Source organism: Bombina bombina, chromosome 1 (assembly GCF_027579735.1).
Source record: "Bombina bombina isolate aBomBom1 chromosome 1, aBomBom1.pri, whole genome shotgun sequence".
Taxonomy (NCBI): domain Eukaryota; kingdom Metazoa; phylum Chordata; class Amphibia; order Anura; family Bombinatoridae; genus Bombina; species Bombina bombina.
Window position 1 is genome coordinate 1,222,693,117 of NC_069499.1, and position 14,288 is coordinate 1,222,707,404.

The following is a 14,288-nucleotide window of genomic DNA, read 5'->3' on the forward strand; positions in this document are numbered from 1 at the left end:
TTTTTTCAATAGAATTTGTTAGGTTTGGAACATAGGAAACCACTGCTGCATTTGCTTACTTTTACCAAGTTGTATTTGACTTTGTATACTTCTATAGCTACTGTGTTGCATCAGCTAACTTAAGTTCCACCTGTATTACATCTATAGAGTATAACGTAAATTTTTCTAAAATTATAAATAAGAGATCAGAAAGAGAATGGTATATGTAAATATATATAACTTTTCTCTCTTTTGTTACATCTTACTTTGTTTCCAGTAAGTTACAGTATGTTACAGATTTATATGTTTTTAGTTTTTAGTTTTAAGTTGTACTGTTTGTATGATTAATACAATGTTAGCCGCGGAAGTTATATAGTCAGTATGGGTAATGATAGAGTTAACTTTTACACCCGATCTGCTTATTGTGATTGGTTAAGACTCAGACCCGTACCTGATTAAACACCTGCTGCTAACACTGAATTTTGTGCTCTGATGAACTGCCGCTAAGGCAGGAAACGCGTCAGCCGAAAGTCTTTTTTGTTTGCTGTGCCTTGTGAAACATTTTTTAATGTAAGCAATAATAAATATATATAACATTTTAACTACCGATATCTCTCCCTGCCTTTCCTTGCTTCGGAACTGTGAACTGTTTGATTGCTGTTTATAATTCTATTTGAATCCTACGGGTTTTTGGAGAGCCCCAGCAGCACCGGAACTTGGAGCAGTCTCACACCTTGCATTAAACAGGTGTGTCACAGAGGCGGCACGGTGAAGCCTACCACTCACAGAGAATTGCGACTCAGATCTCAAGCTACTTGCAAGATTGTGACTTTGGACTGCAAACATAGGTATTTCCATTCTTATGGTGGGCTTCCGGAGAGTGTGGTGAGTCCTCTTGTGTTTTTCATTACTGGATGTTACACATGTTTACAGGATAGTTTGGTGTTTCCCGCAACTGTGGGGTTCCTGGGTGGAATGTTTACACCATATCATCACTGATTATACCGCTGTTTATGGATACTGATTACGAACAAATTTTTCCACGAATTATATGTTGATGCCATGTAACATTCTTGACTCATCATAGCCTCTGTATTTAAGTCTTTCAATTAGTTTACCAGCTTGTATCTCAAAAAGCAAATCTGAATTTGTATTTCTTCTTAGTCTCAACAGTTGGCTTTTTGGAATTGATTTGATTAGATGCGCCGGGTGACATGAAACAGCATATAAGATTGTATTACCCGAAGTGGGTTTTCTAAACATATCAGTCACAATCTAATCCAGCGCAACCGATCCTATCAATTCCAAATCAATAAGTTTACTTTGTCGTTTTTTTTGTGGTTACACTAATAATACCTGGTATAATTTGTTTTTCCCTTTTTTTTGCTTTTGTTTGGATTTAGTTTAAGGCATAAAGGGAATTTTACTATGCAATGTCAAAATATGCAAAATCCTACAAATGTTATTATTGTTTTCTTCCCCTTGAAAGGGTTTAATATTTGTCACGATAAAAAATATATGCTGTATACTTATCTATCTATTATTAATAATGACAATTGTAAACACCTTTATGGTGTTATCTTTTTTTGTGGCTATACTAATAATGCCTGACATAATTTGTTTTTTCCTTTTTGTTTGGATTGTCATGAAACTGTATTTTGATATGGTATAGAAATAAAGATATATATATATATATATATATATATATATATAAAAAAGGAAATAGTTTCTTTATATCAACAGAATAACAGTCCCTTACTCAAAAGCTTCAACTCTGAATCATCAAGCTGCGATTTTGAAATATTTACCACTAATTCTGGTACAGTCTCCAGCCCCTCCGACCCGGCTGGCCGTGGCCTTGTTGGTTCTGATATTGGTTGTGGCTCCTCTCTCGATCTTTGCTCTGTGTTTGCCTTATTCCAAAGTTTTCTGGCCTCCTTGTCGCCTCCGCCGCTTGCTGTGTCCTCCGAATATTTTTCCCCTGAGGACATTGTATTCTCTGTTACTTTTGTTTCGCTTGTTCAGTTCCATGATTTTTGGCTTGGTAGTGCAAGTTGAATCAGCATCAATGATATGCAAACAAAAACTTGTATATACAGCACTTTACCAGACGTGTTTTATTGTGCAAGGGTTTATGCAGCAATCCTATAACTACTGTGCACACATGGAGAAGTTCTGGTAAAGTGCTGTATATACACGTTTTTGTCTGCTTTACTTGTTGTCAGAGTACATACAAATAGCCTCTGGACTATGTGTGTGCTGTGTAAAGTTACTTACCTTACACAGCACCCCTCCACTGGCTTACTAGGTATGTAAAAAACTGCTGTCTTAGTGACAGAAGAATTGTCTGCTGTCAGTGGTATGGGGAACAGTGGCTGTTGTCCTAGTAACACAGGGAAAAGTGACTGCTGTCCTAGTAGCATGAGAGCAGTAGTGACATGCAGAGAAATAACTGTTATCCTTGTAATATAGGGAATAGTGACTGCTGTCCTAGCAATATGGCAAACAGCAGCTTTTGTCAAGTGACATGGTGAACAGTAGCTTCTGTCAAGTGATATGGCGAACAGCAGCTTTTGTCAAGTGACATGGTGAACAGTCGATTCTGTCAAGTGACATGTGAACAGTAGCTTCTGTCAAGTGACATGGCGAACAGCAGCTTCTGTCAAGTGATATGGCGAACAGCAGCTTTTGTCAAGTGACATGTGAACAGTAGCTTCTGTCAAGTGACATGGGGAACAGTAGCTTCTGTCAAGTGACATGGGGAACAGTAGCTTCTGTCAAGTGACATGGCGAACAGCTGATTCTGTCAAGTGACATGTGAACAGTAGCTTCTGTCAAGTGACATGTGAACAGTAGCTTCTGTCAAGTGACATGGGGAACAGTAGCTTCTGTCAAATGACATGGGGAACAGTAGCTTCTGTCAAGTGACATGGGGAACAGTAGCTTCTGTCAAGTGACATGGCGAACAGCAGCTTCTGTCAAGTGACATGGCGAACAGCTGATTCTGTCAAGTGACATGTGAACAGTAGCTTCTGTCATGTGACATGGGGAACAGTAGCTTTTGTCATGTGACATAGGGAACAGTAGCTTCTGTCATCTGACATGGGGAACAGCAGCTTCTGTCAAGTGATATGGGGAACAGCAGCTTCTGTCATGTGACATAGGGAACAGCAGCTTCTGTCAAGTGATATGGGGAACAGCAGCTTCTGTCATGTGACATAGGGAACAGTAGCTTCTGTCATGTGACATAGGGAACAGTAGCTTCTGTCATGTGACATGGGGAACAGCAGCTTCTGTCAAGTGATATGGGGAGCAGTAGCTTCTGTCATGTGACATGGGAAACAGCAGCTTCTGTCAAGTGATATGGGGAACAGTAGATTCTGTCATGTGACATAGGGAACAGTAGCTTCTGTAATGTGACATGGGGAACAGCAGCTTCTGTCAAGTGATATGGGGAACAGTAGCTTCTGTCAAGTGACATGGCGAACAGCTGATTCTGTCAAGTGACATGGCGAACAGCAGCTTCTGTCAAGTGACATGGCGAACAGCAGATTCTGTCAAGTGACATGGCGAACAGCAGCTTCTGTCAAGTGACATGGCGAACAGCAGCTTCTGTCAAGTGACATGGGGAACAGCAGATTCTGTCAAGTGACATGGCGAATAGCAGCTTCTGTCAAGTGACATGGCGAATAGCAGCTTCTGTCAAGTGACATGGGAAACAGCAGCTTCTGTCAAGTGACATGGCGAATAGCAGCTTCTGTCAAGTGACATGGCGAACAGCAGCTTCTGTCAAGTGACATGGCGAATAGCAGCTTCTGTCAAGTGACATGGGAAACAGCAGCTTCTGTCAAGTGACATGGCGAATAGCAGCTTCTGTCAAGTGACATGGGAAACAGCAGCTTCTGTCAAGTGACATGGCGAATAGCAGCTTCTGTCAAGTGACATGGCGAACAGCAGCTTCTGTCAAGTGACATGGCGAACAGCAGCTTCTGTCAAGTGACATGGCGAATAGCAGCTTCTGTCAAGTGACATGGGGAACAGTAGCTTCTGTCAAGTGACATGGTGAATAGCAGCTTCTGTCAAGTGACATGGTGAACAGTAGCTTCTGTCAAGTGACATGGGGAACAGTAGCTTCTGATAAGTGACATGGGGAATATCAGCTTCTGTCAAGTGACATGGCAAACAGCAGCTTCTGTCAAGTGACATGGGGAACAGTAGTTTCTGATAAGTGACATGGCGAATAGCAGCTTCTGTCAAGTGACATGGCGAACAGCAGCTTCTGTCAAGTGACATGGCGAATAGCAGCTTCTGTCAAGTGACATGGCGAACAGCAGCTTCTGTCAAGTGACATGGCGAACAGCAACGTCTGTCAAGTGACATGGCGAACAGCAGCTTCTGATAAGTGACATGGGGAACATCAGCTTCTGTCAAGTGACATGGCGAACAGCAGCTTCTGTCAAGTGACATGGCGAACAGCAGCTTCTGTCAAGTGACATGGCGAACAGCAGCTTCTGTCAAGTGACATGGCGAATAGCAGCTTCTGTCAAGTGACATGGGGAACAGTAGCTTCTGTCAAGTGACATGGCGAATAGCAGCTTCTGTCAAGTAACATGGGGAACAGTAGCTTCTGTCAAGTGACATGGGATTTGGGGAACAGTAGCTTCTGTCAAGTGACATGGGATTTGGGGAACAGTAGCTTCTGTCAAGTGACATGGGATTTGGGGAACAGTAGCTTCTGTCAAGTGACATGGGATTTGGGGAACAGTAGCTTCTGTCAAGTGACATGGGGAACATCAGCTTCTGTCAAGTAACATGGGGAACAGTAGCTTCTGTCAAGTGACATGGGGAACAGTAGCTTCTGTCAAGTGACATGGCGAACAGCAGCTTCTGTCAAGTGACATGGGGAACAGTAGCTTCTGTCAAGTGACATGGCAAACAGCAGCTGGTGTTGTAAATGTGTAGTTCATTGATAAGTATTTGGATTGTGATCAGGAAAACAGGACTGGCACATGTAAAGTATAAAAACCTTTTTCACAGAATCGATAATTTAAAAAGTGCTTCCAATATTCAATAAAAATGGCTGTTAAAATCAACATAGAAAAGGGCTCATCTGTAGCTGTTAGCATGTACATAGTTATTGGATGATAGACTGTGATCATCCCTTATGTTTCTAATAACAGCAAAGGTTTTAAACACTTTGGTAAAGTGTAGCTCAGCAGCCTCAAGTATTACAGTAGAGAAATGCCATGACAATAAGTGGCAGCAGTAGCACAACCCACCAATCACTGGCTGTGTTCTGTTTAAGAGCTTAATAATCAATTGCTGCTTCTGAAAGTGTAACCTCTTAGTGTTCAGTAATACAGAAATGATATGCTCTAATTAAGTAAACCATTGCATTTCCACATTAAAGTATTCTTTTAAGAATAGCTGCTGAGAGAATGGATATGAAAGGCTGAACATTTGTATAAATTAAATATCCATTATAACAATGCAGCTAAATCCGAAACCTGAACCATCAAATTTTCATCTCTCTGAGCTATGAATTATATTTAATTGTTCAAGCTACAATATGGCTGTGCAATTAAATAACTTACACCTAGATTATGAGTTTTGCGTTTGTGTTTTAACGCTGAAAAAATGACAATTTCAGCGTTAAAACAGTAACGCAGCCATTACGAGTCTTGTCGGTATAGCTGTACCGCAAGCATTTTAGCCTGTAACACGTCAATCCCGCACTCAAAAAAATTAAGTTTTTGCATAGGATTTCTATAGCGCTGCCATTACAAGCTTTGCTGTGAGGCTAAAAAACTTGTGTTACACCCAATACCGACACAATCTGTTTCGCAATCTGAGAGTAATAGTTATGAGTTTTACGCAACAAAACTGTTACACAAAACTCATAACTAAAGTGTTACAAAGTGCACTAACACCCATAAACTACCTATTTACCCCTAAACCAAGGCCCTCCCGCATGGCAAATACTATAATAAAGTTATTAACCCCTAATCTGCTGCTCCCAACATCACCGCCACTAATACAATTTATTAACCCCCTATTGCGCCGCTCCGCGACATCGCCACCACTGTAATAAAGTTATTAACCCCTATTCCCCCGCACCCCAACATTGCCCACACTATAATAAAGATATTAACTGCTATTCCTCCGCTCCTTGACATTACCGCCACTAAATAAAGTTATTAACCCCTAAACCTCTGGCCTCCCACATCATTGCCACTAAATATACCTAATAATCCCTAAACTGCCAGCCCCCACATCGCAAAAAAAGTAAATTAAACTATTAACCCTTAAACCTAACAACCCCCTAACTTTAAATTAAAATTACAAGATCCCTATCTTAAAATAAATAAAAACTTACCTGGGAAATTAAAAAAAAACTAAGTTTAAACTGTAATTTAAACTAACATTACTATTATACTAACATTAAAATAACTATCAATAAAATAAATTAAATTACTCATAAAAAAAAACTAACACTACAAAAAAAATTAAATCTACAGTTACAAAATTTAAAAATACTAAATTACAAAAAATAACAAATGAAACTATCCAAAATAAAAACAATTACACCTAATCTAATAGCCCTATAAAAATAAAAAGCCCCCCAAAATAAAAAAAACCTAGCCTACAATAAACTACCAATAGCCCTTAAAAAGGTCTTTTGTAGTGCATTGCCCCAAAGAAATCAGCTCTTTAACCTGAAAAAAAATACAAAGTCCCTCCAGCAGTAAAACCCACCACCCGACCAACCCCCAAAAATAAAAAACCTAACTGAAAAGGGCATTTATATGGGCATTACTCTTAAAAGGGCATTCACTTCTTTTTCTTGCCCTGAAAAGGGCATTTATCTCTTTAGAGCTACTGAAATCCTATTGGCTGTTCAAATCAGCCAGTAGAATTTCAGTAGCTGATTTGAACAGCCAATAGGATTTCAGTAGCTCTAAAGAGATAAATGCCCTTTTCATTGGTTGATTAGTGGTAGATTAGGGGTTAATAACATTATGTAGGTGTCGGCGATGTCGGGGGCAACAGATTAGGGGTGTTTAGATGTGGCGTTTATGTAAGGGTGTTAGGTTTAAACGTCACTTTTTTTTCCCCATAGACATCAATGGGGTTGCATTACGGAGCTTTCCCTTCCACAATCGCAGGTGTTAGTTTTTTTTCTAACACTTTCTCCCCAATTATGTCTATTGGGAAAGTTTGCACGAGCACGTCAAAGCAGCGCTTGGATTTTGTGCTGTATGGAGCTCATTGCAACCATATCGCACACACAAGGTGGCTTTTCCAAAACTCTTAATGGCAGCGCTATGGAGGGTGAAATAACGCAACTTGCGTTAGTTTCACACCCTCTATAGTGCAAAAGTTGCAATCTAGGTGTTATTTATTTATTGTAATAAATAAAGATGTGTGGTAGTGCACAATTAGGCTCTCAAATTCCAACAACCACAAACTGTGCTGGCTGTCCCAAAATAATATACAATACAATAAGAGAGAAGGATTGAGCGAAATGTATCAGTCAATCAAAGAGGGACACAGGCCGCACTTAGTTAACCAGAGTTTTATTTACTATGTAATTCTGAACAACCGTAAATCAGAACGTCTACCCTCCACCCTCTTCCTTTAAAGCGGAATCCACACCAAATTAAAAATACACAGGTATTTAGAACAGGCTGGCCAGCTATTCATTGAAATGTATCTCACAAACTTTCATGCACCATATATATAGTAATCTATATACACATAATATCCGTACTGCAATTGTAACTTGGGAGACAAGTAAATAGGGAACTTTGTAATCATAAAAAGTCAGTTAGTTATTACGGGGCCCCAAAGTTGCAGCTGTTATTAACAAGTAACTGTTCAGTTTCCAAGCTCTTAGTGTATACACACGCTCTGGATCTGGACACAATTTCCTTACTTTACTTTGGCACAATGTAACAGCTTGATTGCAAGATTTGTGCTTGTGATTTCTTTTTATGGTCAAACTCGTGAGTGATATACATGCAGTGTCTTTCTGAAGATTAACGCACAATGTACCCTGGCGGGACAGACCCGGCTGTCAGCCGCAAGACTTTAAAGCCAATATAAAGGACTATTTATTCAGTACCTGTTATAGCAGTTAGGCAATGCAAGAGTCTTTGTTGCTGCAGTAGGGCTGCTTCACTTGCTTACCGCCATGTACCCTCAGTAAAATTCAAATACCGCTGGCTCTGTTCACAATATTTATTTATTGACTAAGTGTCAGGGTGCCAGGAATCAGACTGCGGCGAGAAGTGCAAAAATAATCACACCTTTATTAATAGCAAAAAAATTATAAAAAAGCTCACAAGACAAATAACAAGCCAGGAGTCAAAACCAGAGTTGTTAGTCAGACAAGCTGAGTCAGGAGCCAAAGGGAATAGTCAGATGAGCTGAGTCAGGAGCCAAAGCGAGTAGTCAGACGAGCCGGAATCAGGAACAAGGAGAACAGCAGAGTCAGGAACAAGCCAGGAATCAGGAACCAGACGGGACATCAGACAGCCAGGTAATACACAGGAGCTCTCACAAACAGGTCTGAGACAACACAAGGGCAAAGCATACTGAACAGAGGCCCTTTAAATAATAAGTGATGACATCACAATTCTGAGACTGCATCCTGTCTCACACTGATGATGTAAACCAGTCTGGCCATAAAAGGAAGTTCAGGAAATGAGCAGCATCACACAGTATGCACCAGAGTCAGCAAGAGAGGTGAGTAAAATGGCTGCCAGCAGCACATGGCAAACAAAGCAGGGAAAAAAAACCCTGACATTACCCTCCCCTCAACGACCCCTGCCCTGTGGGATGACAAAGGGCTTATTGGGGAAACGGCATGGAAGGCACGGAGGAGGGCGGGAGCATGAACATCAGAGGAGGGAACCCATGAACGCTCCTCTGGACCGTAGCTACTCCAGTGAACCAAAATCTCTACCTGGCCCCTGGACATACGAGAGTCAATAATGCTGCTGACCTCATACTCCTCATGGTTGTCAACAAAGATAGGACGGGGACGAGGCAACACAGTGGTAAACCGATTACTTACCAATGGTTTCAAGAGGGAGACATGAAAAACATTGGAGAAGTGCATTGCAGGAGGAAGGTCAAGAGCGTAGGCCACAGGATTAACTCGTTGGAGTATTCGAAAAGGACCAACATAACGGGGAGCCAGTTTTTTGGAAGGCACATGAAGGTTCAAGTTACAGGAGGACAGCCAAACTCTCTCACCAACCTGGTAGGAAGGTGCGGGCAGATGCCTAAGATCAGCGAGTAACTTTTGGCGCTGCATAGAACGATGAAGGCAATCCTGAATCTGCGCCAAGTGGAACGGAGTTGCCTGAGATGCTCCTCCAAAGCCGGAATACCCTGAGACATGAATGAATCAGGCAACAAGGATGGTTGAAACCAATAATACGTCATGAACGGGGATAACTTGGAGGAAGCATTAATAGCACTATTACGTGCAAGCTCTGCCCAAGATAACAGTTCAGACCAATAATTGTGGTGATCTGAGACATAGCAATGGAGGAACTGTTCCAGAGCTTGATTAGACCATTCCACAGCCCCATTGGATTGAGGGTGATATGCCGAGGAGAAGGAAAGCTGGATCCTCATTTGAGCACAAAAGGAACGCCAAAATCTGGAGACAAACTGGATACCCCGGTCAGACACTATCTCCTTGGGTAACCCATGTAAACGGAAGACCTCCCAGGCAAAAATTGAAGCAAGCTCCTGAGCGGTAGGCAACTTCTTGAAGGGAATGCAATGTGACATTTTAGAAAAATGGTCAACCACCATAAGGATAACAGTATTGACATTGGAAACAGGAAGCTCGTAATGACAAAAAAACGAAAGGGTTAACTGCGTAAAAAAGGAAACTATTAAACCTGTGATGATAAAGAGGAAACTCCCAACCTCAATTGTTAAAGTGATTTAAATAGAATATATATGGACTCTGAAAAGAGACCACAAAATTCAAAAAACACAGGCGCTAAAACAGCTTAAAATAGACAATGAAAATCACGTTTTCATTGTCTATTTTAAGCTGTTTTAGCGCCTGTGTTTTTTGAATTTTGTGGTCTCTTTTCAGAGTCCATATATATTCTATTTAAATCACTTAAACAGGAAGCTCGACAATGAAGTCAATGGAAAGATGTGTCCAAGGATGCTCACCATTAGCAATAGGTTGAAGAAGACCCACAGGAAGATGTTGAGGAGTCTTATTCTGTGCACAAACTGAGCAGGAGGCAACATACGCAGCAACATCAGAACGAAGACCTGGCCACCAGAATTGTCAAGTGACAGACCATATCATTTGGTTCTTGCCTGGGTGACCTGCGGCTTTAGGATAGAGGTAAGTGTGCAAAAGTTTAGTTCGATTCTCAGGAACAAAACCCTTACCACTAGGTTTCTCAGGAGGTGCATTGGTTTGTGCACCTAGGATCTCCTCCCCCAAGGGAGATGTCAAATTAGTACATATGGTAGCCAAAATATGGTCAGGAGGTATAACTGGAGTAGGTACAGATTCCTCCTTGGACAGAGGTGAAAATTGTCGAGAGAGGGCATCAGCCCTAACATTTTTACTACCAGGCAGGTAGGAGACCACATAATTAAACCAATGACAAAAATAGCGCCCATCTGGGCTGTCGGGCGACAAACGTTTTGCTTCAGATAGATAAGTTAAATTCTTATGGTCAGTAAGAACGAGCACTGACACGCTAGTACCCTCGAGAAGATGCCTCTATTCCTTGAGTGCCAAAATTATGGCCAGTAATTCCCTGTCACCAATTTCATAATTGCACTCCGCTGGAGACAATTTCTTAGAGAAGAAACCACACGGATGCAAGGAACCGTCAGGCGTAGGACGTTGAGACAAGAGGGCACCTACTCCAGTTTTAGACGCATGAACCTCAAGAACGAAAGGCAGGACAGGGATACGATGAGCCAGAACTGGAGCGGCAGCAAAGGCAGTCTTAAGACTATCAAAGGCCTTAATGGCAGTAGTTGACCAATGGAGTGGATCATTCTCTTTACGGGTCATGTCTGTGATAGGTTTGACCAAGGAAGAAAAGTTTTTAATAAACTTTCTATAGTAATTGGCGAACCCCAAAAAACGTTGAATAGACCGAAGACCAACTGGGCGAGGCCACTGCAGAACTGCAGATAACTTGTCAGGATCCATGGAATACCCTGCAACGGAGATTACATAACCTAGGAAGGTTACTTGAGTCTGATGGAACTCACATTTCTCGAGTTTACAAAACAGGCCGTTCTCACGTAGTCTCTGAAGAACCGTGTAACATCAGAACAATGAGCCTCAAGTGTGGGTGAGTGTATGAGGATGTCGTCTAAGTACACCACAATACACTGTTGCAACATATCTTGTAGGACAGCATTAATAAATTCCTGGAAAACAGCAGGAGCATTACATAGGCCAAAGGGCATTACAAGATACTCATAATGCCTGCTCCTGGTGTTAAATGCTGTTTTCTATTTGTGGACCTCCTTGATCCTAACGAGATTGTACGCTCCTCTCAAATCAAGTTTAGTAAATACCGTAGCTCCCTTGAGGCGGTCAAAGAGTTCCATAATGAGCAGAATAGGGTAAGCATTCTTAATGGTAAGACGATTAAGACCCCTTTGGTCTTAACTCGCCACCCTTTTTCTTCACAAAGAAGAAGCCAGCCGCTTCAGGAGAGCAAGATTTGTGGATGATCCCCCGCGACAGAGCATCAGCAACATACTCCTCTATAGCACAATTTTCCGCAACAGACAAAGGGTAAACCCGGCCCCAAGGAGGAATGGCTCTGGGTTTCAGGTCTATGACACAATAGTAAGAACGCTGAGGAGGCAACGTACCGGCATGCACCTTGTCAAAAACATCTAGGAACCGCAACAAAATTTCGGACCTGCGCCAGTCGAGACTGGGATTGTGCTTTTGGAGGCAGGGATTACCCAGAACAACCGGAAAATGGGGAGAGTTTATCACCTGGAACTGGAGGGTTTCAAAATGGAGAGCCCCAACAGCCATGGATAATGGAGCAGTTTCATGAGTAACGAGTGCAGGCTGAAGGGGCCTGCCATCAATAGCAAGCAGAACAGACCGAGGTAAAACAGGAATGGAGTGCTTTGATACAAAAGCACTGTCAATGAAATAGCCCGCAGCACTGGAGTCAACAAGAGCCTGGGTGACTATGGAGGAGTCCACCCAGGAAAGGACAACCGTGACCAAAGGTTTCTCCTTTAGCGGTCCCGGGGACGAGAATAAACCGCCCAAGGTCTGCCCCAACAGAACCTTAGGTGTGAGCGTTTCCCGGCCGTGTAGGACAAGACTTCAAAAGGTGGCCCTGTAACCCACAATAGAGAGGCCCTCTCCGCCACGGAGAGACGCGTGTATCCCAACTGCATCAGCTCAGCAGTACCTGGTGTCTCGGGACCAGGAAGCATGGGAGGAGATGGAGGCATGGGTGGGAACGAACACGTAGGAGACAATGGAACAGGAGGCTTCCGCAAGCGCTCCTTGAAAGAGGGCCTCTCTCTGAGTCTGATGTCAATTAGGATAAAAAAGTCACCAATGCCTCGAGATATTCTGGTAAATCTCTGGCAGCAACTTCATCTTTAATCGCATTAGAGAGCCCATGAAAGAAGGCGGCAACAAGGGCTTCATTGTTCCAACCCACCTCTGCGGCAAACGTACAGAACTCAATGGCATACTGAGCAACATATCTTGTACCTTGCTGAATGGACATGTGTCGTTTAGCAGCAGAAGAGGATCAAGCCGGAACATCAAATACCCTTCGAAAGGAGGCCACATATTCAGGGTAATTTGAAATCACAGGTTTATTAGTTTCCCACAAGGGATTAGCCCAGACAAGAGCTGTGTCAGAGAGTAACGAGATGAGAAGTTATACCTTAGCTCTGTCAGAGGGAAACACCTGAGGTAACATCTCAAAGTAAATGCCCACCTGGTTCAAAAACCCTCTGCACTGATTAGGATCACCTCCATATCACTGAGGTAGAGGTGCAGAACCGGACATGCTCTTGGTAGGACTAGGTGCAGCAGTGGAAACAGGAGCAGCCATAACTTGCGGGACACTTTGGTCCAAATGTGCAGTGCGAGTCAGCAGGGTTTGCAGAGCTAGTGCAAATTGATCCAAGCGGTGATCCTGTTCATCCATCCTGGAAATTATGGCAGGTAAAGGTGGATTATTAGCACCATCAGGATTCATGGCCTTTGCGTAATGTCAGGGTGCCAGGAATCAGACTGAGACGAGAAGTGCAAAAATAATCACACCTTTATTAATAGCAAAAAAATAATAAAAAGTCTACAAGACAAATAACCAGTCAGGAGCCAAAGCGAATAGTCAGACGAGTCGAGTCGGGAGCCAAAGTGAGTAGTCAGACAAGCCGGAATCAGGAACAAGGAGAACAGCAGAGTTCTGAGACTGCATCCTGTCTCACACTGATGATGTACACCAGTCTGGCCATAAAAGGAAGTGCAGCAAATGAGCAGAATCACAGTATGCACCAGAGTCAGCAAGAGAGGTGAGTAAAATGGCTGCCATCAGCACATGGCAAACAAAGCAGGTAAAATACCCTGACACTAAGGCCTTAATCACAGTCTATCAGCTGCAGCTTTTTCAGCCCTTTTTCAGGCCAAAAAGGCTTTTTTGGGGGCAATCACAATAGCATGTTTTCAGGCTCTTTCCTGCACTTGCAAATGGATTTTCAGATCCTCATTAAAAGCCCTATTTCTCCTATGGTGCCAAAAAGTTCTCAATGATCAAAATACTTTTTCAAGCCCGGTTTTGTCTTTCTGAATTTGACAGCTCTAGGCACTGCTCAAAAGGGCATTTTTGAAATCTTTTAAAGAAGGGCCACTATAGTCAAAAAATGACATGCTCTAATCCGTTCCACAACTAGCTCTACTGATTAGATCAGCGGCAGGTTCTGCTCAGGACCATCACAGCACAGTGGGTCCTGAACTGAACTTCTACTCTGTGTTTAACCCCTTTGCAGGGGGTAAAAACACAGTAGAGCAGGGCCAACAATAGAAATATTACATGCTCTAATGGATTAGATGTGTAATTTTCCTACTTTAATGGCCCTTTAACACTATTTCACGGCTATTTGAAACCAGTCTTTAATCTTGTTCATGTTCTGGTATTTATAAAATTATGTTTTAAAAGAGGATCGTTTAATTGTGACTTTCCATGGAATCTATTGTAACTCGTAATCGCCATCTTGTTTTTAGTTTATGCCATAATGGAAGTGGC

The 14,288-nt window shown here is 42.3% G+C and overlaps 1 protein-coding gene across 1 annotated transcript in view; it reads right to left on the bottom strand.

Annotated features, from left to right (window-relative positions):
* The window catches only part of LOC128647616 (5-hydroxytryptamine receptor 3A-like), a 175,043-nt gene that overhangs the window by 45,793 nt on the left and 114,962 nt on the right, over positions 1-14,288 (bottom strand). The window lies entirely within an intron of this gene.